The 27275-nt window shown below is 43.0% G+C and overlaps 1 non-coding gene and 1 pseudogene across 1 annotated transcript; one reads left to right on the forward strand and one right to left on the reverse strand.

Annotated features, from left to right (window-relative positions):
* LOC140455579 (uncharacterized) overlaps positions 1-20879 on the reverse strand; it is a 46318-nt pseudogene extending 25439 nt beyond the window's left edge.
* On the forward strand, positions 5311-5382 carry trnae-cuc (transfer RNA glutamic acid (anticodon CUC)). Its single transcript has one exon. It is a non-coding gene; the product is annotated as a tRNA-Glu (tRNA).
* Positions 20880-27275: the final 6396 nt, after the last annotated feature.

Below are 27275 nucleotides of genomic sequence, written 5' to 3' on the forward strand. Positions count from 1 at the left end.
GCTGGACAATAGATATGAGAGACATTCACTTTTTAAACACAAGCTGCAAACCTTCAAACTAAGAACGACAAGGGTAGGGGATTTAGCATTGTCTCTGTGCAGAACAAAGTTGTGTGAAAAAGCGGTGTTCCATATAACTACATTTGCATTGGCAATCAAAACGGCAACAAAATTAGTTCAAATAAATGGTGCAGAAAGACACAGAGAGTGGAAGCAGTGAGAGGCTTTGCTGCAGACTTCAGTGGCTACACTGTTTAAGAGTGTGGAATGTCTGAGCCGAAGTTGGCCAGTTCACCCATCGAGCTTACTTCATCATTCTCCGAGATCAAGTTTAATATTCATCTTCGTGTTTTTTTTTTCTCTGTAGTCTGTTATTCCCTCAGTACTTTTCTTTCTAGACCCCGTCAGTCCACAAGCTTCTATAGTCTGCAATATTTTCTTGTCCCACCCTCAACCATTAGCTGCTATATCATAGTGTGACGTGATATCAATGTACGAAAATGATCAATCTTCCATTCATTTAAATTAAACGTCCTTCAGTTTCACCATAACCCGATCATGCCTTAACCTGTGCCTGAAGAGTTGTATCTCTTCTTTCTTGAAACTCCATCACCCTCTATTCCATCTACTTCCAGATCCCATCTCTCCATCAAATTATTTTACAATTGCTCCACCAATAGTATCAGGAACTCTTCCCCTCCACAGCAACTCTCATGGCAGCAACAGCATCTGTTTAGTTTCCTGTCGGTTTTGATGCAGTGCACCAGGTTAGTGCACATTCCATCTTCCCAGTCACAGACTCAGTGATCCAGAATCCGAAAGGCCTTTTATCTGACAACAGCTCTTCAGGTATTCATTTGTCTAATCCATTTGATTATTCCTCTAGCCATTGGTAAGTTTTCAACGCGTAATCCGGAGAGTAAAAACAATGAGGCTCTGTTAATCAATCTAGTTTAAAATTTCTTATTACAGTACATTATCCTCTTTGTATCTATGTATTGATATCTTTATGAAACCAAATATCTGACTGTTTGTGCTGCCCAATCAGGATGCTCTCGATTTGATCGTTGACGTCCTTGACCATGGCCCCATTACAGTAACACACCATATTTTTGTCACCTTGACGGATACAAAACACAACAACAGAATGTGCTGCACACGATAGTGGCCCTTCATTTATTAGTCTTTATCAGTTTCTCCAGTGCAAATACGCACTGGCTGAACTCCGAGAGGAATTCTCAGCTTGCTGATTTCGATGACAGCAAAACTTTTTTGATTGTGATACGCCATAGATCTTTCCAGACTACCCATTATTGTGACTACTCCTTCTCTAAACACACTTTCATAATTCGCCGGGTGATCATTGAGAAAGAATCCCTGCTATTCAGGGATTTGCCTCCACCCATCAATTTAGCTTAAGCGCTAAATTTGAAAACACGAGGAAATCTTGTAGATTTGTTCATCCGGAATTCCAAGCACATTCAAGACGTCTCATACTCTACAGACCATGCAACTAACAGATCATACTCAATATAATCTTCTCATAAATGTAAGAGAAGTACGGAAATATGCAAAGCATTTGAAAGCAAACATACATAAATCTCAAATTCTCTATTCCAACAATAATATCGGGACACAAAACAAAGTGACCGAATAGTCAGCTCACGAAATGTGGCTGATTTGATTTGCATCCTCCTGTTCGAATTTAGATGAGCCTTATTGTGCTGACAATTCTTCCAATTGGCTCAGTCTGTACCTCAAAACTCAAAACTTTTATTCAGAAGTTTTGCTGTCGCTGTTCATGTTTGCATGAGGCTGCTCTGTGCGATGCTCTAACTGTCTGGATGAGGACCTCCACACTCAGATATTTATTTAGTATGTTTCCTGACGCTGTTCACCTCCATGCTATATTCACAACAGTCCTACTGCTCATCTGATGAACTCTGTCTCTGAATGCCTGGCATGGGTTCCTCATCTTGTCCACACCTTCGTGATGCTGACTATAGATCTGAATGTCCACACCGTTGCTGTTCCTCTCTGCAATATTTATTTCTCCTTATACCTTGCTCAATTAATTCTGTACTTGAAGACCGTGATGTATCCTCTTCGTCCAGCACTGCCATGCTCTGTTGACCAATCTCTCTCCACACCTTTTAAAAATACTCATTCAGAAAGTCAGTTCAAGTACATGGAGGGCCAACTTACCTCCATCTGTATCATCCTCTGATTCAGTGCAATTTTAAGATCCAAACACCGCCTGTTTGACTGGAAGGAAGGAAAAGAGAGACAATTACTAAGCTGTGCCAGCTCACCAGATGCTGTAGAAATTCCCGGAAACTCAGCAGGATGCTCAACCCATCTGCTGAGTTTCTCCAACATTTTCTGCATTTGGCCCATAGTTTCTTCTTGTCCTCTTTTCTCATCTTTTCCGCCTGGATCTAACAGAATGTGACAAGGGGACAGGCTTAAATTGCCTTCTCCTGCGTCACAGCGCCAGAGACCCGGGTTCAATTCCCGCCTCAGGCGACTCTCTGTGTGGAGTTTGCACATTCTCCCTGTGTCTGCGTGGGTTCCCTCCGGGTGCTCCGGTTTCCTCCCTCAGTGCAAAGATGTGCAGGTCAGGTGAATTGGCCATGCTAAATTGCCCGTAGTGTTAGCTAAGGGGTAGATGTAGATGTAGGGGTATGGGTGGGTTGCGCTTCGGCGGGGCGGTGTGGACTTGTTGGGCCGAAGGGCCTGTTTCCACACTGTAAGTAATCTAATCTAATCTAAAAATATTTGTCAATGATTGCACGACTGTGCTGAGAAGGCAAATCAGATGGTGTGAGAAAAGAAATTCATGAAGAATCACACAGGAGGTCCAATATAACTTGCAGTCCGTTTCACTGCTCCTGTCCCCCTAGTTCTGAGATTGAAAGATGTTTAAATAAAACGAACTGCAGTTGCTATAATCCAGAATGAAAAAAAAAACAAATTGCCTGAAATGTTCAGCAGGTCTGCAAGAATCTATGGATAGAAATCAGATTTAATGTTTCAGGTCAAGTGTTCTTTCCTCAACAGTCTTGAAAGATGAAAGAATGATTGAGGAATATGAAGCAAATGGAGGGGGATGAACCTGGATCGATAATCAGCCATGACCACATTGAATCGTGGAAAAGGCGAATCTCCATTGCCTTTGGTCTGGATGTCCTCTTGCCTGCAGTGTCAGTGCAGACTGAATGTAATGAATGGCTGATACTACCGGAAATCTACGGCTTCACCCTCAGCTCATTTGACTCACAACGACCCGTGCACCCTCACCAAGCCAGGTCCAGAATTTGACAATCCCTCAGGAGCAGAAAGAGATCATTCAGCCAATCGAGTCCGCACGGAACATCAGAAGAGCATCCTACCCAGACCAATCCGTTCCCCAAAATCTATCCTTTAAGGCACACTTCCCATAGCTAATTCCCCTAGCCGGCACATCCCTGTACATTATGGAGCAACCTAATATGGCCAGTCTTTCTTAAACTGCGCATATTTGGACTGTGGAAGGAAACAGGAGCAACCAGTTGGAATCCAAGTGGAAACGGATGCAACGAGAAAACGTCTGGGCCCTGTCCGCTCCTCGGTTGCCAGCCATCACCTCTGTCTGGAGGACTCACCGACGGCCTAAAAAATGCTGCCAACATTATCATTCCAGGCCGGTGAGCTGGTCTGATGGTCAAGTTTTGCAGCTCAGTGACAATGATGTGGAGGTGCCTGTGTTGGACTGGGATGGACAAAGTTAAAAATCACTCAACACCAGAGAACCAGCCAACAGGACGGACTTTAACGTCGGGTTATATGATTTTTTGCTTACAAACAAGGCTGCGTTCACAGTGTCTCCACATTTAACAAACATGATGATGTGAAAAACGAGTCATGTATTTGCTGGCTCGATCCCAGGCGACAGCGAGCTGCCAATCAAAGGAACTTCTCTCACTTTGCACTGGCTTTGCAAAACTCACTTCAAATGCAAAGTTAGCGTTAGTCCGAAATATAAGCAGAAATCATTAATAACAGAAAAAATCTGATACCTAAAAATCGAAAATTACAGGTTAAGACAAAAAAAAGATTGAATAATAGCAAAATTACGAATTGCTGACTGTCAATGCTTTTATTCAATGTCTCTCACACCCAAAATTTTGGAAAATGGAGCAGCAAGGGCAATGGAAGGCATGAGCTCAGGAACGCAGGTAGATAGTTCATGTATATTACAGAAATAGAAATAAGTACCTGGGGAATAAGAGGGATGAAATTTAGGGTATGATAATTTTTCATCCATTCACACCAGTACTTCGTGAGCCAACGACTTGGAAACCAAAGCACCTCTCAGCTCAAGGAAATAATGTATCCCTTTTCCATATGACCCTTTCGGAGATGCTAAAATACATCTCTGGTGCAGATGGGATTTGAATCCACGCCTTCTGGAAATGACATGATCACGTTGCCACAAAAACCCCTGAATTTCAAATGGGGCTTATATGGACCTGTCGGGAAACAGGGCTTAGAAATTTATATCAACCTGTTCACATATATTGTGATTCACCTTGGGAGCAGGTGAGATTGGAATCTAGGCCTGTCTCAAAGGTAGAAGGCAGAGGGTGGTGGTGGAGAGTTGTTTTTCAGACAGGATGACCAGTGGAGTGCCACAAGGATCGGTGCTGGGTCCTCTACTTTTTGTCATTTACATAGATGATTTGGATGTGAGGTACAGTTAGTAAGTTTGCAGATGACACCAAAATTGGAGGTGTAGTGGACAGCGAAGGGTGTTACTTCAGATTAAAACAGGAACTGGACCAATTGGGCCACTCAGCTGAGGTGTGGCAGATGGAGTTTAATTCAGATAAATGCGAGGTGCTGCATTTTGGGAAAGCAAATGTTAGCTTAACTTATGCACTTACTGGTCATGGTCTTAATTACAGTGGTTTGAAACACCCCTTAGCTTGACAGGCGATTTCAGAGGACATTTAAAAAATCAAGCTCAGTTCTGTATGGCTGAATTCACATGATTCACGTAAGATAATGACGGCAAATTTCCTGTCCCAAACAAAATTAGTGAAATATCGTGATGACAATTATGTTTTTTTTCAAAAAAGAACTTCGAATGAAGCCAAATGCAGCTTTCAAAGACAGATGAACCGAAATAGATTTGTAGCAAGCAAGGACATGAAAAAAATGTAATATCCAGCGCATGGAAATAAAACAATGAAAACATGACAAATTCGATACATTTCGATACATTGACTTCACTGTAAATACCATTGAGACAACAGCCCTTCGTGTCAGTCCCTGGTGGTCTAGTGGTTAGGATTCGGCGCTCTCACCGCCGCGGCCCGGGTTCGATTCCCGGTCAGGGAAGAAAGATTTTGAAGCGCTATCTACAATGTCAATAGTTTTCACATAACTATTCCAGCTCCTATATATTACTGCCTGTGAAAATAAATGTTTACCAAAGATCTGGTGGGTGATCTCGTGCTACCTCAATTTTCATCACTTTTGTCCCCGGCTTCGGCTGACAGCCAGGATAAAAATTTGTAGACTGCGAAAACGTTGGATCAGTGGATGGACATTTCAGGAGAGCTTGTGGCGAGATGGGTGGGGGACGGTGACCGTGCACTTAACAACTACAGGTGTATACACCTAACCTTTTGCATTGTCGAGTTCTTTGCATATGTTTACTTTCATGCCCATTTCACAGTTCACAATTCACTTTGTGCGAAGGGAAAAAAGGAACATCAATTTCTAAAACTTTACACTCACGAATCTGTTCCTCTACCGATGAAGAATTACTTCTCTCCCCATAAAGGTCACTCGTGTTTCCCCATATTTCCGGTACTTGTCGTTTTCTTTCATATTTTTCTTCCGCGACTCATGGGACCCTCCTTCGGATCCTTCGTCCCGCCTCCGGGAAACACCACACTGATTCTGTGAATTGGATGTGCCGATGTTGGACTGGGGTGGACTAAGTTAAAAATCACACAGCACCAGGTTATAGTCCAACAGGTTTATTTGTGCTTCTGTGATTTTGAACTAGATTCTGTAAATGCAGTGTGTTTTGTTGGGGTGGGGGCAAGATTGAGAGGAGAGTCACTTAACCACACTTTCCTGCAAACACTTTTTTCCCGGAATGTGACACTCATGCATTCACAAAATCTCCATTCTCTTGCACAGGCAGACGACGCTGGTAGGAGCTATACCTGGCAAATATGCACCTTCTGGCCGGTATACATATGCAGAGCACAGCTGGAGAGGGATATAGTGATTCTGTCATTCGGAAATATGTCCAACATTGGGGAAAAAAAATCAGAATAAATTTCTTTCAAATGAAACAGTATGTTTAGCATTGTTTTGCCTCTACTAATTCAACCTGCACAACAACTGAAGTAGCTTTACACTGTATTTGAAATCTGTAGAAACATCTTGCAGCAGTCTCTTTGAATCAGTACCTTAAGGCGAGAGGTTAGAAAGGAAATATTGCGAGTTAGGAGTAGAAAGAAATGAAAAATAAGTTAAAAAACAGACGACAATTCTGTAACTCTTGATGGATGCTTAAGTGCACCCTTCTTTCTCATCAAAACAAACTTTGCTGGAGGAAACTCAGCAGGTTTGGGAATGCCTATAGAGAGAAGGCAAAGTTAAAGTTTCGGAGTTCACTGTTCCTCATTCAGAACTGCTCGTGTCACAGGTGCTCTCAGACCTGCTGAGTTTTTTCCAGCAGTTCTTTATTTTTATTATTGTTAATTTTTCTTTCTCCGTGGAGATACTGGAACAGTTACTCCAAACGTCTCCACAAAATCAATGCATCTGTATCACTGAGACAATTCCCAATATTGCACAGCAGGACATAAAGTGCAATGTTGGTTTCAAAACCTTGTGAATATTTCATTAACGATGTATTAAATGGCTATAACGAAGGCGGCGGCAACAGAAAACAAACCACATAAATCTGCTTCCAAGATATATATGGGGATACCCTGGGCAAGCTTTTCGTAGGTGGTTTTTGTGGCGCACCCGGTTAGTGCGTTGTGCTGTTAATAAAAATGGTGGTGTTACGAGTCGACTCAGAGACGCATATCCCTGTCGATTTTAGCATTCTTGCTTAAAAACATCACCATGAATTGTTGTGCTCTCAATCCCAAAGAAATATCCACAAACGTTATCATCGCAAGAAAACCAGAAGATGATCATTCATCAATTGAGAGATCAGTTCGTACTATCTTCTTTTGCGATACTGTTTTGCATCTGTATTGTAGCAATCCTGGAAAACTTACTACAGATGCTGGAATCTCGACTGAAAAGTCCGGAGACCACAAGCGAGTCAGACAGCTTCCATTGAGAGAAAGAAAACTAAACTTTCGAGTCTGGAGAACTCTTGATCACAGCTGATGAAGCGTGGAATGGGCACCTTTTATGCAGTAAGGGATTTTTTAGAATGCTGCAGGAGATAGGATTTGGATCGTTCAGATTAAGTGATCAGAATGTGAGAATAACAGAATTATGGTGTGGCGAATTGCCAGACTGGAATTGTCATTCTAAGAGCACTGTATGTAATTTTTGCTTCTTGGCTGCAGAGAGTCAAGGAGCGGACGCACCACCCAGGATAAATTGCAACAGGCAGAAAGTGCTGATCTGTGCTTCCTTCCCATAATCGAATGCAAATCTCATTGAAATTTACAAGATTAAATGTAGACTCAGGAGGAATATCCTCACCGGCTGCGAATGTAAAACATTGGAACTTCAAATGGATGTATACAATAAACATAAAACGTTTTCAATCGTTAAATTTGTTTTTGTTATTTTCCACACTTGGGAAGGATGCGCGGGAGTGCGTTGAGAATGAGGCATTTGGAGTAAACTATACAGCGGAATAAAAAACAACTGTTGTGTAACAGGTGAATATAAATTCACGCCAAATTAATGTAAATCATATTATCTGCCAACGATTGTTGTTGATTCGTTTATTTGTTCGTAACAAGAAAACTGCTGGTGGTCCCAAGATGTTCATATGCTCCATCGCAGGAACAATTTTGTGTTCGCCTCCGTAAGAACTGGGCTATGAGAGACCAAACAAGAAATTCAGAACCGGGTTTGTTCATTCGGAAACACAGGGGATTACTGCGCAGATTCTCTGAACGGAATTCAATTTTCTGGGAGAAAAAAAATCATTGGCTTTGCCAATGCATACAATTTAACACTAAGTAGTTTCACCCGTGCAAGAATAATGTATCACATTTAAAGTGTGAAAAATAGGGAATAAATGCTGATCAGCTGTGTGAGGCAACACCTTTCTGGTTGTCACTCCTGCACATCACTCCTTGTCTGCCAACTCGTACAATGTGATCTAACATCTAATGTCTCCACTTATTAAGCAACTACTTACACTTATTACAAACAGGATTGTAACAGGATACTCAGATCTGATGGAAGAAGCAAAATGTAAACATGTAGTAACTAATTACTTCATCTTGACCTTCAGCAGACTCTATCATGACAGACTGAAAACAACAAATGCTTGAGATCACAGCGCTTCAGAAAGCATCCATGGAGAGACAGCAAGCTAAAGTTTCAAGTCGAGAGGACGCTGATGAAACGTTGTTCTCGCTCCATGGATGCTGCCTGACCGGCTGTGATAACCAGGATTTGTCGTTTTCATTGCAGATTGCAGCTTCTGCAGTAATTTGTTTCCGCCATGCGAGACTTTCGTGTGAGTGTGAAAGCAATGAAATGTTTTCTTGAGTGGCGTAGTGTTTATGTCAGCCAAGATTGTAGTGCTGGAAAAGCACGGCAGGTCAGGCATCATTCCGGCAACAGGAAAATCTTTTTTTTAATTTCAAAAATATACTTTATTGATAAAATATTTTGATGATCTGTACAATTGGTCATGCCATACATACGTAAACATTCCATTTCTTTGCATACAGAGATCGAGAAATCAACCATATATACACGTCTGAACGTTTACTGTCCATATATTTAGCGGAGGCGTCAGCAGAGCCCACTTATGCGTGGGCTCCCTGTTCTTAGGCAGACAGACCTTACACGGTGGTCTTTCCCCTCTGCACCTTGGCGGCAGGTGCCCCAAGCTTCAGCACGTCCCTCAACACGTAGTCCTGGACCTTGGAATGTGCCAGTCTGCAACACTCAGTCAGGGTCAACACATTCAGCTGGAAGATCAACAGGTTTTGGATAGTCCAGAGAGCGTCCTTCACCGAGTTGATGATCCTCCAGGCACAGTTGATGTTAGTCTCGGTGTGCGTCCTGGGGAACAGGCCGTCGAGCACGGAGTCTTGCTTCATGGCGCTGCATGGGACGAACCTCGACAAACACCACTGCATTCCTCTCCAGACTTCGTTTGCGGAGGCACATTGCAGAAGAAGGTGTGTGACAGTGTCGTCGAAGGGCAGCGTGCGGTGCGGCAGAGAGTCCAGGCGTGCACAAAGGATCTCACAGGCAGAGCCCTTCTCACCACCAGACAAGCCATGTCTTGGTGCTTGTTGGAAAGTTCTGGCGATCCGTCATTCTGCCAAATAACTTTGACAGTCTGCCCAGGGAACCGTTCGACAGGATCTGCCCTCTCCTTTTCCCAAAGGGTCTCAAGGACACTATGTGCTGACCACTTCCTGATGGAGTTGCAGTCAAATGTGTTTTTCTTCATAAATTTCTCCAGGAAGGACAGGTGATACGGAACGGTCCAACTACTTGGAGCATTCTGCAGCGAGGCCAGGCCCATTCTTCGCAACACCAGGGACAGGTAGAACTTCAGAATGTACTGACACTTGGTGTAAGCGTACCGGGGATCCATGCACAGCTTGATGCAGCCACACACAAAGGTGGCCATCAGGGTGAGAGTGGCATTGGGATTCGACGTTTTGGGCAAACGCACTTCATCAGGAATGTGGCCTGGAACCTTGACAGTGACGAGTTAAATGGGAGCATGGTGGGGCAGGGGGGAAGGTAACTGAGACTCGGATAGGTAGATGGAGGTGTGGGTAATGGTGATAGGTTGGAGAAAATGCTGGAGCAGGTAAGTAGGAGGGAAGATGGACAGGTCATGAGGGCGGTGTCGCATTGGAAGTTTGGAAGGGGATAAGGTTTGGGGAGGGGAATTGAGCTCACTGGTGAAATCCACATTGATGCAGTAGGGCTTTTTTAGAGTAGATTCCCGATAGTATGGAAACAGGCCCTTCAACCCAACAAGTCCATACCAACTCTTCCAAGAATAATCCACCGATTCCCCCACCCTCTAATTACTCCTAAACAAGCAGATTAAACATTTTGGGTCTATAACATTCTCTTAGAATGTCTTTTGCTATGTCCACTATACAGGACACAAACCATTGCATTATCACTGAGACACACAGCAGTAGCTGTTCTAAAATCTGGAACGTTATGTAGATCACAATCATAGAAAGTTTATGACACAAGAGAGTGGCCAGTTGAGTGAATCAGCTGAAAACAAAAAGACAACCACCAAATCAATTTCGGAGCAGCTTTTCCATGGTCGATGAGTTTCCCAGCTCAGACTATGGATGGTACAGTATTGAAAATAATAAATGCTGGAGATCACATCAGGTCAGACTGCTTTCACTGAGAGAGAGCAAGCTTACGTTTCGAGTGGCGATGACTCGTCAGTAGAATCTTGGGAAAATTGATTAATGAAATCAGAGGCGAATGCTACGTAAAATAGTCAGAGGGATGACCACGCTTTCTCCCCCTTTCACACATTCCTTATGAAAATATAGCTGAAAGTGTTGTGGAGAAAATATAGAGAATCACCAGGAGACGAAAGGAGTTCTTAAAGAATTAAGTCTTTTATTTGCAAACAAAAAAGCCATGACACTGAGAAATCAGATTCTCGACTGCCCCAAACCTCAGGGTCCATGGATTTTTATATCTTTTTTTAATCATGTTTTTCTTTGGTAATCAGCATGTCCAAATATATTAATCAAAGTACCTCACTCGAGCTACACAAAAAACCAGTGATGTTAGTTCCCATTATCTCTTTAGTTGTACATTCTACTTAATGTTATTCTAACGTCCCGGTTAGATATTTAGTGCTAAGTCTTGCAACGATGGTTTTTCATTCCAGACCCTACTTAATGTTTTCCTAATGTCATGATTAGATATTTATTATCAGCTCTGCTACAGTGATCATCTATTCCAGACTAACCTATCATGATAGATATTTAGCTATTCCATCTATTACAATAGTCTTCTGTCTCAAGCTGACTCTACCACCTACTAATTAGATATTTTAATGCCATGTCCCAAATGTTCTTGGTCCCAATCCTGTCATACTAACACTTAACAGAGAAACTTGCTTCATTACTTGTGTTATCCTTAACCTTACTCTGCTAATTGGATTAAGACCGTTCCACTATGCTTATCCCATCTGCCTTCCACAGACCACACATTGCCAGTGGTGTTCATGCTTGAACCCTTCCCATGTTTTCATGTTCTTTATTTTCCATAAAAGGAATTGATCTGCCTCATCAAAAGAATGTTCATTTCTGTCGGTCAGGAAGTAATACAAAAGTACATACAACATTGACTGAATGAGAACTAGAGTGTAGTCATGACTTGGAGATGCCGGTGTTGGACTAGAGTGGATAAAGTTAAAACTCACAAACGAGGTTCTCGTCCAAGAGGTTCAATTGGAAGCACCAACTTCCCGAGCGCTGTTACCGGACGTCTACGATTTTATTGAGATTAGAGGAAACCATTTAGCCAACAACTGGACTCTGTGGCGCAATCAGTGAGCGTGTTTGGTTGTTAACTGAAAAGTTGGTGGTTTGAGCCCACTCAGGGATGTGTTTCCCTACCGTTGAATGCCACACTGCCCCAGGTTGTCGTGTGCCCTCTGATCATTACTGCATTTCAGACTGGAGGCCAGTGGTGTGCCGCAGCTTCTCGTCATTAATTTCAAAGATCATTGCTGTTCGTCATTTGTATAAATTATTTGATGTCAACATAGGAGGGAGAGTTAGTAAGCTTGTAGATGACACTTAAATTGGAGGTGAAGTGGACAGTGAAGAAACTTTTCTCAAAACGGGATCTTGATCAGATGGCTCAATGGACTTTGAAGTGGCAGATTGAATTTGTTTTAGATAAATGTGAGGTGCTGCGTTTTGGAAAATAAAATCAGAGCAAGACTGATACACTTAATGGTAAGGCTTTTGGTCGTGTGGCTGAACAAAGAGAACTTGGAGTGCAGGTTGCTAGTTCCCTGAAAGTAGAGTCGCATGTAGATAGGATAGTGAAGAAGGCGTTTGGTATAGTCAGAGCATTGAATATAGGAGTTGGGAGGTCATGTAGCGGCTGTACAGGACATTGGTGAGGCCACTTTTGGAATATTGCGTAACCTCTGGTCTGCTTCCTATCGGAAACTTTGAAACCTGGTGTTGTAAAACTTGAAAAGTTTACAAGGATGTAACCAGGATTGGAGGATTTGAGCTATAGGGAGAGGCTGAACCGGCTGGAATTATTTTCCATGGAGTCGGAGGATGAGAGGTGACCAAGCATGAACACCACTGGCAATGTGTGGTCTGTGGAAGGCAGATGGGATAAGCATAGTGGAACGGTCTTACTCCAATTAGCAGAGTAAGGTTAAGGATAACACAGATGTTTATAAAATCATAAGGGGCATGGATAGGATAAATAAACAAGGTCTTTTCCCTGTGGTAGAGGAGTCTAGAACTCGAGGGCATAGGTTTAGTGTGAGAGGGGTAAGATATAAAAGGGACCTAAGGGGCAACGTTTTCACGCAGAGAGTGGTCTGTGTATGGAATGAGCTGCCAGAGCAAGTGGTTGAGGGTGGTATAATTACAGCATTTAAAAGGTATCTGGTCGGGTAAATGAATAAGATGGGTTTAGAGGGATATGGGCCAAGTGCTGGCAAATCGCACTAGATTAGTTTTGGGTATCTGGTCAGCATGGACGAATTGGACCGAAGGGTCTGTTTCTGTGCTGTACATCTCGGTGTCTCTGTGACTCTATGACTGTGATGTTCTTTTCCTAGATGGTACAGAACAGCCCCGCAAACTGGCCTTGACCTCAGGTTGCAGAAACCGCATTGACAGATCCGTGATTTGAGCAAAATATTGAAATCAGCTGCAAATTAAGTTAGATTTCAGACTAAGGGAAGATGGGACAATTTAACGATAGAGGTGTTTAAAATATTCTATAAGCCCAATACAAATAATTTCAGCTCGTAAGTGAGTAAGAAGCGGTTATCTGATCTCCACATCATTTTGATCCACGGCAGTTTCTGTTTTTCTTTAATGTTATGTGTTCACTATGAACCATAAAATAGAGAGTCGCGGATGCTGGAAAATGGAAATTGCTGTCAAAACTCAACAAATTTGGTGTCGTCTGTGGAAGAGAGTAGAGATAGTGTTCAAGTCCAATGACTCTTTATCAGTGCTGACAGCAATTTCTTGTCAGGTTGCTACAGAATCATCCTGAACTCCAGACAACTTCACTCAAGGGGAGAACTCCTTGAGCGTTTCTCCGACATGAGGACTCATATTCACTCACATCTGCTTTGAAGTCGGCATTTCTGAAAACTGCTTATGCCAATAACATTTTTGTCTGGGCTAACTTGCTGCAACATTTTTTCTATTTCGGATTATCGTCTATCTATTGCGACTGCACATTTCAACAGAGGACATGCCTGGCAGTTCGATCTTGAACTCTCCACCGGTTTGTCGGTGCACTGCTCATCTGTCTGGATATCACGCACATCTAAAGAGATCGATTGGTTTCACTGCACAGCCGGTGGGATTGAGCCACATCGTCCAAGAACAGCGATCATTGCAGAACACACATGGAAGCAAAAATATGGAAATAAATGTAAACTGTTCCCTTAGGTGATGTAGCATGAAAGTAAAGATGTAATGAAAGAATGAAAATAAATGAGTTCTCGTGATCTAGAACGAGGAAAAGAAAACATGAGAAAAGGGTTAGGTTTGAGAGGGGGTACAGACGCGCGAGGGCGCTAGGTTTAGAAGCTTCAAACAGGTTTTGCCATCACATATCTTTATTCTTCCCATGGCGTGTTCTTTTGCCAGGTGTGGCAGAGTTTAAACTCCGTCGAAAAGGAATGCGCCATGACTCGGATTCTAACCACGATTGCTACAGCCACACCAGAAAGCACTAACTACTGTGCAATCACTGCGCCATGCAACAAATGCAGTACCTTTGTTTGCCTAGGGTTCACTTATAAAACACACCGGCTGGTTTGGAAAGATTGAGAAAACCCTCTGCTGCTTAGAAAACAGGTGTACAAAGTTAAAAATCACACACCACCAGGTTATAGTCCAACAGATTTAATTGGAAGCATACTCGCTTTCGGAGCGTCGCTCCTTCAGGTGGACCAATGTGAACTGGGTGGTGTGTCTGCAGATAAGAGGTATCATAGAGTCACAGAGATCTGGACAGTGAAGAAGGCTTTTGGCACACTGTCCTTTATCAGCCAGGCCATTGAGTGCAGACATTGGGAAGGTGTATTGCACTTGTCCAGGTTGTTGGAGAGGCCGTACTTGGAGTATTGTGATAAATTTTCGTCACCGTTACTGGAAGGATGTTAGAAGACTAAAGACATGGGATTGGAAGCAAGGCCATTCGGCCCAACGAGAACACTCTGCCAGTTAATCATGGCTGATGGGCGTTTCAACTCCACATATCCGCACTCCCCCTGTAGTCCTTAATTCCTTGCGAGAGCAAGAAGTTATCAATCTCTGCCTTGACGATACCCAACGTCCCGGCCTCCACCATACTCCATGATAAAGAATTCCACAGGCCCGCCCCTCTCTGGCTGAAGAAATGTCTCCTCATTTCCATTACAAATTGACTCCCTCTTATTTTTAGCTGTGCCCATGGGTCCCAATCTCCCTGTCGAAGGGAAACAACTTCCCAGCATCCACCCTTTCTCAGCCAAGTATTATCTTCTAAGCTTCTTTGATTTCCCCTCAACCTTCTAAACTCTAATGAATACAATCATAGGATCCTCAGCCGATCATCATATTTTAGGCTGACCATTCCAGGGATCATCCGTGTGAATCTCCACTGGACATGCTCCAGTGCCAGTAAGTCCTTCCTGAGGTGTGTGGCCAAAGATTGGACACAATATTATAAATCGGACTGAACTACAGCTTGATAAAGTCTCAGAAGCACATCACTGGTTTTATATTATTAAACTGGAAAGACTGCAGAAGAAATTTACCAGGTTGTTGCCTGGACTAAATGGGCAGAGTTATCGGGAGAGGTTGGACAAACTCGGATTTTTTTTTCTTCAGAGCATAGGAGACTGAGGGGGCACCTTGTAGAGGTGTATAAGACCATGTGAGGCATGTCGAGGGTGAATGCACTCAGGTTTGGGGAATTGAAGACGAGAGGGGATTAGTTTAAAGTTCAGGAGGGTGGTAGGTACATGGAGTAAGCTGACAGCGGGAGTGGTTGAGGTGGGTGCATTAACATTTGGACAACTACATGGATAGGAAAGGTTTAGAAGGTATGGGCTAAGTGCAGGGAAATGGGGTTAGAGTGGATGTATATTTTTGTCGGCATGGACCAGTTTGGGCCAAAGGAGCTGCCTCCATGCTGTTGGACTCTATGATTCTCTATGCAGCAAATACAGAAAAAAAATCTATAGCCTATTCACTCAGCTGCAGGTCAATATCCACCCAAGTATTCCTGTCCTTTTTGCAGTATTTCAGCAATAGCCTGGTATGGCTTGTCATTCCAATTGTATATCCAAATGTGTCATAGATGTCATGAGTGTTTGTGCACCGGGTAATAGTGGTAGAATGCTTCTTGGACTGGAGTTCTGTGACTGGTGGAGTGCCTCGGGGGTCGGTGCTGGGCTAATTGATGTTTGTCATTTATATCAAGATTTGGATTAGAATGTACAAGGCACAGTTAATAAGTTTGCAGATGACATTAAAATAGAAGGTATTGTGGACAGTAAGGAAGGTTCCTAGAAATTGCAGCAGGACCTTGATGAGCTGGGAAAGTGAGCTGAGAAATAGCAAATGGAGTTTAATATAGACAAGTGTTTTTTTTTGAATATTGGAAAGTCAAATCAAGGCAGGAGTTTCATGGTAGGGCTTTAAGGAGTGTGATGGAACAGACAGAGTTTGGAGTACAGGTGCATGGTTCTCTGAAGATGGAGTCACAGGTCGGCAGGGCAGTGAAGAAGGCTTTTGGCAGACTGACCTTCATCAGTCAGTGCATTGACGATAGGTGTTGAGAAGTTATGTTCTGGTTCTACAGGATGTTGGTGAGGCTGCACTTGAAGTAATGTGTTAGTTTTGGTCAACTTGATGTAGAAAGCATGTTATTAAACTGGAATTTGTGTTGAATAAATTTATAAGGCTGGTGGCTGGACTCAAGGGCCTGAATTATAGGGAGAGGTTGGACCAACTAGGAGATTCTTCTTTAGAGTATAGGAGATTGAGGGTGGAACCTTGTCAAGGTAGAGAAGATCATGAGAGGCATGGATAGTGTGAATGCACTCAGTGTTTTTTTTTTCTCAGGGTTCGGGAATCAAGGATGAAAGTGCATCACTTTAAGGTAAGAGGGGAAGAATAAAAGGAAACCTGAGGGTCAACGTTTCTCCACAGAGGATGGTCAGTATATTGAATGAGCTGCCAGGAGAGGTGGTTGAGGTGGTATATTAACAACATTTGAAAGGCATTTGGGTAAAAACATTGACAGGAAAGGTTTAGAAGGTATGGGCCAAGTGCAGGGAATTGCGGTTTGTGTTCCTGGACCAGTTTCAGTCAGAGAGCCTGTCTCTGCCCTGTTGGACTGTATGACTCTGAAAGCAGACAGAAGCCGATGGTCCTGGGTCAGAAGCTCAGGCACAGTGTTATTATTCTGCCATCGTCTTGGAACATTCTGTGCGCCCTCTACAGTACAATCACATCTCTCCTATAATGTGGATCCAATCCTGTATAAAATGCTCCAGCTGTGGCTGAATGAACAGTTTTGTTTACAATTCCAGCACTTACATTTTCCTGCTCTTAAATTCTGTACCTCAGCTAATAAAGGCAAGTATCCCATTTAGAGTCAGAGAGTCACAGAGATACACAGCATGGAAACAAATCCTTTGGTCCAACCCATCCATGCCGACCAGATATCCCAATCCAATCTAGTCCAACCAGCCAGCACCCGGCCATATCCCTCCAAACCCTTCCAATTCATATACCCATCCAAATGACTTTTAAACATTGCAATTGTACTAGGCTCTGCCAATTCCTCTGGCAGCTCATTCCATACATGAACCCACCTCTGCGTGAAAATGTTGCCCCTCAGGTGTCTTTTATATCTTTCCCCTCTCACCCTAAACCTATGCCCTCTCGTTCTGGACTCCCTGACCACAATGTGAAGACTTTGCCTATTTATCCTATCCATCCCCCTCATAATTTTGTAAACCTCTAAAAAGGTCACCCTTCAGCCTCCGACACTCCAGGGAAAATAGACCCAACCTGTTCAGCCTCTTCCTATAGCTCAAATCCTACAACCCTGGCAACATCCTTGTAAATCTTTTCTGAACCCTTTTAAGTTTTAAAACATCTTTCCAATAGGAAGGAGACCAGAATTGCATGCAATATTCCAACAGTGGCCTAACCAATGTCCTGTACAGTCAGAACATTACCTCCCACCACCTGCACTGAATACTCTGACCAATAAAGGAAAGTATACCAAACGCCATCCTCACTATCCTACTTACCTTTGACTCCACTTTCAAGGAGCTATGAACTTGCACTCCAAGGTCTCTTTCTTCAGCTACACTCCCTAGAATCTTGCCATTAAGTGTAGAAGTCCTGCTAAGATTTGCTTTCCCAAAATATAGCACCTCGCATTTATCCGAATTAAACTCCATCTGCCACTTCTCAGCCCATTGGCCATTCTGGTCCAGATCCTGTTGTAATCTGAGGTAACCCTCTTCGCTGTTCACTCCACCTCCAATTTTGGTGTCATCTGCACTCTTACTAACTGTACCTCTTATGCTTGCATCCAAATCATTTATGTAAATGACAAGAAGTAGAGGGCCCAGCACCAATTCTTGTGGCACTCCACTGGTCACTGGCCTCAAGTCTGAAAAACAACCCTCCACCACTACCCTCTGTCTTCTACCTTTGAGCCAGTTCTTTTTCCAAATGGATAGTTCTTTCTGTATTCCATGAGATCGAACCTTGCTAACCAGTCTCCCATGGGGAACCTTGTCGAACACCTTCCTGAAGTCCATATAGATCACATCTACTGCTCTGCCCTCATCAATCTCCTTTGTTACTTCTTCAAAAACCTCAATCAAGTTTGTGAGACATGATTTCCCACGCACAAAGCCATGCTGACTATCCTGAATCAGTCCTTGCCTTTCCAAATATATGCACGTCCTATCCCTCAGGGTTCCCTCCAACAACTTGCCGACCATTGAGGTCAGGCTCACTGGTCTATAGTTCCCTGGCTTGTCTTTCCCGTCCTTCTTAAACAGTGGTACCAACGTTAATTAACTTCCAGTCTTCGGGCACCTCACCTGTGACTATCGATAATACAAATATCACTTCTCTAGCTTCCCACAAATTTCTCAGGTACACCTGATCAGGTCCTGGGGATTTATCCACCTTTAACTGTTTCAAGGCATCCAGCACTTTCTCCTATGTAATCTGGACATTTTGCAAGATGTCACCATCTATTTCCCTATAGTCTATATCTTCCATATCCTTTTCCACAGTAAATACTGATGGAAAATATCAGATTAGATTAATTACAGTGTGGAAACAGGCCCTTTGGCACAACAAGTCCACAGCAACCCGCTGAAGCGCAACCCACCCAGACCCATTCCCTTACATTCACCCCTTCACCTAACACTACGGGCAATTTAGCATGGCCAATTCACCTAACCTGATCATGTTTGGACTGTGGGAAGAAACCGGAGCATTCGGAGGAACCCCTGCAGATACACGGAGAACATGTAAACTCCTCACAGTCAGTCGCCAGAGGCGGGAATTGAACCCAAATCTGGCGCTGTGAGGCAGCAGTGCTAACCATTGTGTCATCGTGCTACCCAAATGGAAATATTCCTTCAGTAGCTCCCCCATTTTCTATGCCTCCACATGAAGGCCGCCTTGCTTATCTTTGAAGAGTCCTATTCTCTGCCGAGTTCCCCTTTTGTCCTTAATATATTTGTAAAAATCCTTTGGATTCTCCTTAATTTTATCCTGTCTATACCTGACATATGCTTCCTTCTTTTCCTTAACCAAACCCTCAATTTCTTTAGTCATCCATCATTCCCTATACCTACCAGCCTTCCCTTTCACTCTGACAGGAAATATACTTTCTCTGGATTCTTGTTATCTCCTTTCTGAAGGCTTCCCATTTTCCAGCCGTCCCTTTACCTGCGAACATCTGCCTGCAATCAGCTTGCGAAAGTTCTTGCTTAATACCATCAAAATTGGCCGTTCTCTAATTTAGAACAACTTTTCGATCTGGTCTATCCTTTTCCATCACTATTTTAAAATGAATACAATATGGTCGCTGGCTCCAGAATACTCCCCCATTGACACCTCAGTCACCTGCTCTGCCTTATTTCCCAAAAGGAGGTCAAGGTTTGCACCATCTCTCGTAGATATATCCACATACTGAATCAGAAATTTATCTTGTACGCACTTAAGAAATTCCTCTCCATCTAAACCTTTAACACTATGGCAGCCCCTGTCTATGTTTGGAAAGTTAAAATCAAGACCATAACTTCCCTATTATTCTTACAGATAGCGGAGATCTCCTTACAAGTTTGTTTCTGAGTTTCCCTCTGACTATTGGGGTGTCTATAATACAATCACAATAAGGTAATTATCCCTTTCTTTTATCTCAGTATCACCCAAATAACTTCCCTAGATGTATTTCTGGGAATATTCTCCTTCTGCACAGCTGTAATGGTATCCCTTATCAAAAACTCCCCTCCCCCTCCTCTCTTACCTCCCTTTTTACCCTTGCTCTGTATTCACATACAGAGCAAGTGAATGGTCTCTCCCCAGTGTGTACTCGCTGGTGCATCTTCAAGTTTGATCAACGTGCAAAGGGTTTCACACAGGCAGAGCATTTGAAAGGTCTCTCATTGGTGTGAACTCGCTGGTGGGTCAGCAGGTGGAAGGACTGAGAGAATCTCTTCCCACAAATCGAACAAGTGAATGGATTCTCCCCAGTCTGAACCCGCTGGTGATTCAGGAGGTTAGAAGACTGAGTGAATCCCTTCCCACAAATAAAGCAGGGGAACGGCCTCTCTCCGGTATGGACTCGCTGATGCTTCAGAAGGTTGGACGAACGGGTAAATGTCTTCACACAATTAGAGCAACTGTATGGCTTCTCCCCAGTGTGAACTTGTTGGTGTGTCAGTAGGTGAGAGGATTGGGCGAATCCTTTCTCACACACGGAGCAGGTGAACGGCCTCTTGCCCGTGTGAAGCTGCTGGTGTTTCAGCAGGTTAGATGATTCTCGAAAACACTTCCCACATTGCGAGCAGCTGAACGGCCTCTCCCCAGTGTGACGACGTAGTTGTATCTCTAACTGAGATGGGTAGTTTAATCCATTCCCACAGTCCCCACATTTCCATGCTCTCTCCATGGTCTGGGTGGCTCTGTGACTCTCTAGGTTGGATGATGAGCTGAAATTTTGTCCACACAAAGTACAAATGTACATTTGCTCCTGCTGAAAATGTTAATTTTTTTATTCAGGAATGATAACTAGTCGAAGTTCTTTTCACAGTCAATGCATTGGAACATTTTCATTCAGGTGTTTGGGTCTTGGTTTCTCGCAGTCACATTGATGCTTGAAATGTTTTGAACAGGCAAATGGAGCAAACGTATCTCTTTTCACATTCAAATGCCGAGAATAACCAGGATCTGTTTGTTGTCAAGCAATACTGTCAAATCTGGATATGACATTGTGTTTTGAGTTTTCTGATCTCAATTCTTCTTCTAATGTCCCTGTGAAAAGAGGTTAAAAATAATCACTACTCAAGGTACAAAACAGAATTTCAGAACAGGCATGCATAGTTTCTTTGGAACATTCTTTCCCCTATTGTTTCCACAAAACTGTAAGTACCCATCCCATACAGTTTCTTTTGTACCTTTGGAGAGATTTCAAACTGTCACAATTCTCCAAAATTTCTCTCCTTTCTGTCTTTGCCCTCTTCTGGCTGAGTTCAATTCTCCAACCCCAGTTGCAAAGTGACAATAAAGTCAAAGAGTCAATGGTCACTCGTGTCTTGAAACCCAGACTGCTCCCTCTCCCATTATGCAAGTTGGCTGCCATTTTTATGGCCTTGCCCTGGTAACAAGAGACCCTGCTGACTCAAACCTGTCTCAATGGTCAAATATGGGTTTCGGGCTTCCTTCATGCATCTCCAGGTGAATTTCAGTTTTTTACTCTTCATATTTTCCTCCTTATTCCTTACCAAATATCCTGCAGTTCTCTCCTCTAATCCTGGCACAATTAAGTAATAGGAACAGCTTTTTTCATATTTATCTAATATAAAACTCTCATAACCTTGCACAACATCTCAACACCCAATCTCCTTTGTTCCAATGTCAACTTCTTCAATCTTACCTTCCAATTTCCTATATCTCTGGAACCATTCTAATAAAATCACCTATACAACTCATTAAAACTCCTAAGCTGTGCTGAAAATTTGAATACTTTGCCCTTGATCTGGCGTAACTAGAGCTTTCTGAGGGTTTACAATAAATTCACAACTTTTGTACTGAAATGTCTGACTGGCAGTCTGTCATCAGTGGGGTTCCACTAGGATCATTGCTGGGATCTCTGTTGTCTGAAATACATAAAAATAATTTGAAGAAAATATCGATGGATTGAATAATATCTTTGCAGACAACACAAAAATTGGTGGAGTTGTGAAGAGTAAGGAACATTGTTAAAGGATACAGCAAGAAATAGACTAGTTGGAAGGTTGGGCAGAGAAACAGCATATGGAGTTTAATGTGAACAAGTGTGAAGTCATGCATTTTGAGAGGCTAAATGCACAAAGAAAGAAAGTATACAGTAAACAGCTAGCCTCCCAGGAGCATTGATATACAGAGGGATCTTGGGTTGCAAGTCCAGAGCTTCCTGAGAGTGGCAACACAAGTGGATATCATGACAAAGAAGAGCATAGTGAAATTGGCCAGTTAAGCATATAGACAATTGGTAAATAAAACGTAATATAGAAAAACATAAGCTGATGCCTTTTTAAAGCAAGGACAAAGAAAAACAATTTTGACTAAAATGCACCTTTCGAAAGAGTGAGGAGGATTAAAAGTACTATACTTACCAGGATGGTAAATCCTTGAGGGTGGTTGTACAACTTTGAAAAGCCATCAAGAAAGCATTGATAGAGGAATCAACATTGATGTTCGAACTGCACAGCGCAGGACCAGACTCCAGCCTGCCATATATGTGGTGGCCATGGTGCCTTTCCAAACTGCTTTCACATTGTCCATAGCCACTATCCTTCACCTCTTCAGGTGTCTGTCTAAAAGCATTTTCCACATTGCTATTATATCTACTTCTACTACCTCCCTCGACATTACATTCTCGGCACATTTCCCTCTTTGTTTAAAAAAATCTGCACATCTTGAAACTTACTCCCATCATCTTAAACCTATGTGCTCTCGTATTTGGCATTTCCAGGCTGGGTATAAGACACTGACTACACATGCTATCCTTAGCTCTCATAATTTTATATACTTCGATCAGACCCCCCCTCAGCCTCTGACGTTCAAATGAAAACGATCAGTATGTCCAATTTCTCCTTATAACTAATGTATTGCTATCTTGACAACATCCTACAAAATTTCCCCAGACTTCCGATGAAGTGCAGTGACCAGAACTGCCCAAAATACTCCAAATGTGGCCGTATTCAAGTTTATACAGTTGATACGTGACTTGCAAACTGTTAATGTCCTATCCAATGAAGGTAAGTATATCATACATCTAATTTGCATCTTTTCCACTGGTATTGCCACTTTCAGGAAGCTATGGACATGCAGACCAAGCTTCCTCTTATATCTATGCTCCAAAGGATTCTGCCATTTGCTGTATATTTAACTAAAGCATTTGATCTCCCAAAATACAACCCCACATGGAATTTAATCTGAAAATGTGTCTGCCATTTCTCCACCCAAACTTCCAACTCATCTATATCCTGCTGTACATCCTTCCTCATTTCCCACTGTAGTGATCGGAACAAGGTCAGTCAAGTGGACCTCAAAGAATTAGTTCCTTTATTGGGGCTGTGTACCTGGTCCAATCAGGGACGCCTGGCTGACAAAAGATAATAGGCTTTGTTTGTGTGTTTTTCCTGGTGGTGGAATATTAAAACTGGTATTTGTCATTTTGTCCTGCAACTACATTCACACAACACAGGTGCTGGGGAAAATAAACACGACTGCGGAATGGCAGTATTGCAGGGATATTAAAGAAAATAAACAGGCGAGTCAGGGGTTCTGTTCACTTCAGCAGTTGGCTGTGAGCTTGCTGGGTCAGTGCTATGTGCTATCCGCGTGTAAATCAAAGATGACTTGATGACTGCATACCAGCCTTTGTGGAATTACTTCTATGGCAATGTGCGTTGCATTAGTGATGTGACCATGCAAAAGCACCTACGAGCTGAAGCCCCCTTGGACTTCAAACAGGCACGATAATTGTCTTTATCATTAGAAAATGTGGCAAGTGGAGTTTATGAGTTACAAGGTATACCAATGTAACTAAGACACCCTCTCCAGGCCAGCTGAGATTCAGGAACACCATTTGAATGCAGGCAATTGCATGGCCTCATTCAGGTCATGTCCTGAGCAGAGGGAAGCGAGATCAGCCCACAGCAAAACCCCAACCAAAGTCAAGCCTCAACGAAACAATTACAATTTTCTTGAGGATCCAGTCCATCAGGCCACTGTAATACAGCCAGTACGCAGACTCAAGTCAGCACGAAGAGTCCCACTGTGCCTGAATAAAGTAAGAGAACTCGTAGACTTTATCCAAGAGAATGCACACCCTATCAAGTGCAACAAGAGCTGGTTTGGAACACTTAAATTGCTTCACAATATCCAAACTAGCAGCAATCAAAACAAACAAATAGTTAAATGGTTACTCAGTTCTCTTGGAATTTGATATCAACGTGTCTATATCTGTGGCTGTGGAACCAAAATTCACCATTTAAACGTACCCCAATCGCAATCCTTACATTTGTGGAAGAGCCCCAACAATTTACGTCTACAATCTTTGTTCCAGTATCTTATGTAAAGCAATTGGTTCAGTTGCCACAGACTGATTATAGTAAAAGACTGAGGCACATGTCTGATGGTGTGAGATTGGTTGGGAAAGAGTCAACTGGATTGGCTGTGCATTTTTTGATGAGAAAATGGACACCAGATCGAAGTCTCAATTAAATAACCAGACGTTTGTCAGGGATATCTACGGACTATGAAAAGTGGCAAGACCACATTATGCATTGACTAAGAAGCAATTTCTTAATTCTGCAAGGCCTGACCAATGCCATGCACTTTATGTGCAAAAGTAGGGGTATGAGAAATCAGGCTGGAAAGTGAAAGAATGATCAAACCAATGCAGTTTGTGGAATGGGCAGAACTGGTCGTACCGATTCTGAAGCCCGACAGATCGGTTTGCCTTGTGGCGATTGCAAACAAATGGTGAACTGCTTTTCACAGCAACATAAATACCCAATCCCTTGCAAACTGGAGTTATCTACACAACTGGTGGGCGTGTACACATTGTCCTTCATGGAGCTGGATGAGAAACATGTGTATCTTCGATTGCAATTAGAAAATTAGAGGACATTAGATATTGCCCATAAGGGGTTGTACCAAAACATGAGACTGCTTTTTGGGGGTCTAATCAGTTGTGTCATTTTCCAGTGGATAATGGAAAATATTTTACAAAGTCTACCATGTCAACATTTAACTGGATGATGTGCTAATAACAGAGAAGACCAATAAAGAGCCTTGAAAGAACTTGGAAATTGGGTCCTCAGCAGACTTGCTTGGCTGACAGAGTCGACAAGACCAGATTACATCCATTGGAAAATCAAGTGAGGGCAATCAAACGTGCCCTGGCTCTCAAGTATGTACTGGTTTTTCCTTGGGTTTTTGACTTATTATGGAAAAGTCATATGTAAACTGACACCTATTCTGGGACTTTTACGTTCGCGAATGAAAAAGTGCAAACATGCAAAATGGTCTTGTAGCTGAGGTATCGCCTTTAGGGATGTGAAGAATCAGCTGTCATTGTCTAAGGTGTTGGCAGACTACAATCTCAAGTGAGATGGAGGGCTGAAATCGGATGCTTCCCAGGATAGTATCACGGTAGTGTTGGCTCATAGGTGACTTAACAGAGAGTAGTGTCCAATAGTGTATGCTTTCTGTGTTTTGGCTGATGCTGAACAGAGATAAGTTGAGGTAGAGAAGAAAAGTTTGACGATGAGAGCAAGTTCCACCAATAACTTTATGATTGTAAATTTGTCACAGTAAAGGACCACAATAGTAACATAATAGATCGGGCTACTGAAAGAGGACAAGGCTGTGCCACCTGTAGTTTCAGGTCAGATTCAGCAGTGGGCTCCTATTCTGAGTGCAGACAATTACAACTTGGAACACTGTCTGGGAGGTCAAGTGGCTAATATGGATGCATGAGTTGCCTCCCACTTGCAGATTAATGTTACCACTACTGGAAGTGTCCACTCTGCTTTTAAATTTTATGGACACGATTGCAGTCACTGCTGATAATATCAAACTGTGGATACAAAAATATCTCATCCTGGCAAAAATAAAACAGCTGGTGGTGATGGGGGCACCAAAAGTGCCATCACAACGAGAACTGAAACTTTTCTGGACCCAGGGAGACCTGATCGTCAGACAGCACGGCATATTATTATGGGGAGCAAGAGCAGGTGTCCCAAGCAAAGGTCATTACCTGATACTGGCTGAATTCCACCAGGAATGAAGATGTTGGCGAGAATTTATGTCTGGTGACCAGGATTGAATGCTGACATAGTCACGTTTGCTGGGCCGTGCCCAGAGTGCCAACAAGACAATGAAATATAACCGCCAACAGCTCCTCCACATTCATGAGAATGCCCGGCTGAATCCTGGACTTGGTCAAAGATCGACTGTGCCATCCTTTCATGGGCTTTATGTTTTACTCATAGTGGAAACCCACTAATAGTGTTTGGATGTGCACAGAATTCATTTGTCAATAACAGGATGATGGCCGACAAGCTGCAAGTATCATTTGCCATATACAGACCCTATGAGGTGTTGGTCACAGACAACAGGCCAGCATTTACCAACAAGGATTCTGAGTATTTCCTAATAGAACATAGAATTTAGAAAAATACAGTGCAGTACAGGCCCTTTGGCCCTCGATGTTGTGCTGATCCAAGCCCACCTAACCTACACCATCCCACTATCCTCCATATGTCTATCCAATACCCGTTTAAATGCCCATAAAGAGGGAGAGTCCACCACTGCTACTGGTGGATGTCACATGTCGCATGACGTTTGGTATATAAGGACAGTTCCATACCATCCATCGCCCAGTGGTCAGGTGGAAACACAGTCCAAACTTTGAAGGCAGGCTTGAAGAAACAGCCTGCAGCTTCACTCGACACCAAACTGCCCCCATTCCTATTGATTCCGGCTCAACCCTATACATCTACAGGGACAACTCCAGGAGAGTATCTCACGTGGAGAAGACTGTGGACCAGGTTAATTCGGATCTTCCCAAACCTGGAGGGGAGGGGGTGGTGAAACAACATCAGGAATGCCAACGCTGAATACTTGACCCTCTAAAACAGAGAGGCTATTTACATCATGGGACAAAGTTTAGTTTCGACACCAAGGAATGTCCCTGCATGTGTAAAAGGCATGGTGGATATGGGGTCAGGTTTCATGACGTACAACGTTTGGGTAGGAAAGTTGATCCTGAACAGGTATGTGGACCACATGAAAGCTACAAACGTGCAAACAAGGCAGAATCAAAACATACCTGGCCCCTCAGAACATCCATAACTGTTAGAACCCATGGATTCATTCTCATTGCACAGCATCTCAGGATAAAATGGACACAGCAGATGTCACAGCTACCATGTGAAGATGATGAGTTTCAGCCAAGACAGTCTGGGCGCAAGAGGCAGGCTATTATCACTCCAGATTAGGCAGACTTGGAAGAACCAG

This window comes from Chiloscyllium punctatum, chromosome 30 (assembly GCF_047496795.1).
Source record: "Chiloscyllium punctatum isolate Juve2018m chromosome 30, sChiPun1.3, whole genome shotgun sequence".
NCBI classification, from domain to species: domain Eukaryota; kingdom Metazoa; phylum Chordata; class Chondrichthyes; order Orectolobiformes; family Hemiscylliidae; genus Chiloscyllium; species Chiloscyllium punctatum.